Source organism: Dioscorea cayenensis, chromosome 20 (assembly GCF_009730915.1).
Source record: "Dioscorea cayenensis subsp. rotundata cultivar TDr96_F1 chromosome 20, TDr96_F1_v2_PseudoChromosome.rev07_lg8_w22 25.fasta, whole genome shotgun sequence".
NCBI classification, from domain to species: domain Eukaryota; kingdom Viridiplantae; phylum Streptophyta; class Magnoliopsida; order Dioscoreales; family Dioscoreaceae; genus Dioscorea; species Dioscorea cayenensis.
This window is the reverse complement of record NC_052490.1, coordinates 28,342,853-28,347,191: the sequence shown is the minus strand read 5'-3', so window position 1 is coordinate 28,347,191 and position 4,339 is coordinate 28,342,853. Positions and strand designations below refer to the sequence as shown.

General features: G+C 27.4%; 1 pseudogene; it reads left to right on the top strand.

Annotated features, from left to right (window-relative positions):
* The first annotated feature begins 2,481 nt into the window (after nt 1-2,481).
* Nucleotides 2,482-3,647, top strand: LOC120251391 (annotated as a pseudogene).
* The last annotated feature ends 692 nt before the right edge of the window (nt 3,648-4,339 follow it).

The window sequence follows — 4,339 nt, the reverse complement described above, 5'->3', positions numbered from 1 at the left end:
AGAGAGAAAGTAGAGGAACCAATTTAGGTATTATACAAAAAAAAAAACTATTTTGTTTATTCTAAATTTATAACAATTATTTCTTAATAGTAAATTTTTGAGATATTACATGTGATTAATAATAATAATAATAATAATAATAATAATAATAATAATAATAATAATAATAATAATAATAAATCCTATTTAATCAGTATATAAAAGCAACATATGTCAAAATCTAATATATAAATATTAAATTAACATATGAAAAATAACGAGAATATGTATATAATTATTAAAAATATGCATTAAATAGGAATTAAGAACATTTACATTGAATTCTTCTATATCTTTAAGCATGACAGGTGTTTCCGCATTATATATTGTTTTTATAATTTTGTTTTCAGGAAATATTTTGAACAAAAGGATATAAAAAAATATTTTGAATATATTTTATTGTATTAAATAAAATTTGTTATGGATGATCTAGTACTCAACTCTTTATTTTTGGTCACTCTTAACATTACTGTTCTTTTTTATCAGGCAAACATGGATTAAAAAAAAAAGCCCAAAAAAAGAAAAAAGAAAAAAAAACAAGAGATTCTCTTGTTAAATTGATGGTGTAACATCAAATTTAAACCATGCAATAAAATACTGAATATTTTATTTCCCTCCTTAACTTCCAGAATTAGGATTTCAATTTTGAGTGCTAACCTAAAATCAAATATATCATTTAAAAGTTATTTTGAGTATAATTTATTATATATATATTTATTTTATATATATTAATTTTATATAAGAATTCTTTTAAGAAAATTTACATAATTTTCTTTAAAATATTATAAAAATAATACTATAATATAGAAATACATGTCATCCTTTGCTCGAAAATTGACCATAGCAGACCAAATATGATATCACTTGTTAGAGTAATATATTACTTGTACTTATACTCTATACTTATATGTATACACTTACTCATGTATTCATTTTTCTTGTATTTATATGGGTTGGTTTCACTCTAATGAACACACATTCATTTCTTCATTCATACTTTGTCTATCATGGTATCAGATGCCGACCGATCTCCGTCGCGTCTTTGTTAACTCTCCGATGAGTTTTGTCTTGCCGGAATTCTTTTCCGTCTAGTCTTCATTAGCTTCCCGTCGAGCTTTGTTTGCTCCCTGTCAAGCTTTGTTAGTTTTGTTAGCTCTCCATTGAGCTTTGTCAAGTCTTTGTTGTCAGCCTTCTTCTTCACTATAGCTCCGACGAGCAGCAAGTTACAAATTTAAACAAAAGCACAAGTTGCAAATTCAAATATAACTCTTTTGGACTTGCTTGATAATATAAACCAAGTGAGTTATTTCAAAATTAATGAAATTTAAAAAAAAAACCTGGCCTTATGAAGGTTGTTCATGAGGCCGTGCAAGAAAAAAGCATTGGAAAAAAACTCAAAAGCACCCTCCTTTCTCTAATTCCAGTATATTTATAATTTCTCTCTTACATTTGTTTATAAAAGCTCATTATAACTATGCCACACCCTCTACCCTACAAATGAAAAAAAAAATCGAAGTGGGTGTTTTTGATAGGTTTTGAATGGGAGGATCCCCATATATTTTTAAGGGTATGATATTTAATTCAAACCTAATTTAATTAAGCATGGTATGAAATAGCTAGATCCATTCTTGGTATTTGAGCTCTCTTTCTTGGTCTTTGCCCATTATATGTTATAACATAATATATGTTGTTCATTGCTCTCATCCAATCAAGAAGACAATTGGGTGGAGATCTACAAATTCATCATCGAGATCCAAAATTTTAGGGTTTGCTAGCTTCTGGTAGAATTGGAGTGCAATTTTTTTTATCATCGGGATCCAAAATTCTAGGGTTTCCTAGCTATTGGCATGATTGGTATATAAAATCTACTCTTATGTTGGATTTTATCATAATTTTAATTTTTTCAATTACATTTTTTTCTTAAAAATTATACGAATTTAAAACAAATCTACTATTTTTTTAAGAAAATCCTACAAAACATAATGAATATCTTTGACTAAACATACAAAAAAAAATAATTTAAAAAATTAACCAAAGAAGAACAACACAAGGCAACCATATATATATATATATATATATATATACACACACATATATGCATTTCTTAGTAGTGGCTTTCCCAAAAACAAACAATATATATATATATAACACCTGATAGAAATAGAGTAATTTTCCAACACAATCATCAGTCTCCTAGATCAGACGTGGTAACACTCCAACAAAAAATACATATCATCAGCCTAATTTTTCTGCAGTTCCAAGATCCTCTTTTGCTCATCCTTCCTTATTATTATTGTTCAATTGTCAAGTGTCAACCAGTTTTTTTTTATAGCAATAAAAAACATATCATACTTGCAGCTTGAATTTATCTTTCCTTATTATAATTTAATGCAATTTGCAGTGTTAGTAAATCAAAACAAAAGAAAGAGAATGAGTACATCCAAATTCAAGATAATTTGTGTTTTTTGCAGTAATAACCTAGGAAAGAAAAAGAGTTACCAAGATACTGCCGTTAATCTTGGCAAAGAATTGGTTTGGCTTCTTCCTTTTACTTAATTTTAATTGCTTTTTTCATCACTCTCTTCCTTTCCATCGTTTTTTTCTCTATTATTGTTCTTATAATCATATAGCCTACTCATTTGTGTATACTCAACTACAAATATGTGAAATAACCTTGCAAATCCCTTCAGGTGATGAAAAATATTAATTTAGTATATGGAGGAGGCAATATTGGATTAATGGACTTAATATCTCAAACTATCTATGATGGTGGAAGACTTGTTCTTGGGTATGGTTTATTTAAAAAAAAAAAACATTATTGAAAGGTCATTCGTTTTACAAAAACTTAAGATATTAAAATTTTTCCCCATATACTCAATTTCATTCCCAAAGCTCTAATGGATAAAGAGGTATGAAAAAAATTTATTGAATTTTATGACAAACTATTAAAAAAAACTCAAACCACAAATACCAATGCCTATTCAGTAATATATTGTTTTTTGAATTTGTCAGATCACTGTCGTCTATAGGAGAAGTAAAACCAGTTACAAATATGCACCAAAGAAAAGCAGAGATGACTCACAATTCTGATGCCTTTATTACTATGTCTGGTTAGTACATAACCTACATCTCATATTTATTATATGTCCACTAACATTGTTTTATTTTGTTATCATTCTTTTATCATTCATCATGCACAAAAACACAAATCCTCTCACAAGTCATTATATTTTTATTTTCTTGAAATAAATAACCAAAAAAATACATAGACTAATTAATCTTAATTGGAATTGTTATGCAGGAGGTTATGGCACTCTTAAGGAAATTTTTGAAATGATTACTTGGGCACAATTAGGCATACATAACAAGCCAGTAATTCAATAACAATTGTACACATACACAATGGAAATTATGAACAAATCATGACAAACTTATTCTTTGTTTTAGCTCGGATTACTGAATATTGATGGCTACTACAACTCATTGTTTCTTTCATTGACCAAGCTGTAGAAGAAGGTTTCATCAACCCAAGTGCACGACATATCATTGTCTCCGCTTTAAATGCAAAGGAGCTTATTGAGAAACTCGAAGTAATATTTAAATGCTGAAAAAAAATATTTACTAAATGTTACTTTCATAACAATTATTATTGATTATTAAGAATTGTGCTACAATTACAAGACTACTATCCATATCATAAATATATTCCACTGAAACTAAATTCGAACTCTGAGCAGCTCAACTACTCCCAAGACAATGAAAATTCTACTTAATTAGAAAGTTTTAATGAAAACAACATTTTCATCAAATTTTGCTAGTTAAGAATGTCAAACTATGTTTGTAACGCCCTGTTATAAGAAATGTTGGCTTGTGTAGCAAACCGCTAATGTTTTTGTTTAGCGTGTTAAAAAAAATGCATGTTAAAAAAACTTCTATACAAAAAAAAAATGTCAACAAACCTTACAACTAAACCTTCTTTGCCATATCAACATAACATAACAGACTAGGAAAACCTTTAAAATACAAAATTTACTACAAATGTAGAACTAATCTAACACTAAATTTTTTTTACAAAAAACCCTTTCACTAATGCATTCTTTTTTTATAGGTCAAAAATACACTACATATGAGAATTGAGACAAAAAAAAAATACTTACAAACAATACTCAAAAAAGTAGAGGAACATCTTGACATGAATATAAACAATACTGATGCAAACAACAGATATTGAGAATCTAATCTAACACTAAATTATTCTATGCATTAGTCAGTATAGAATAAATTTTTTTATATCATCTGA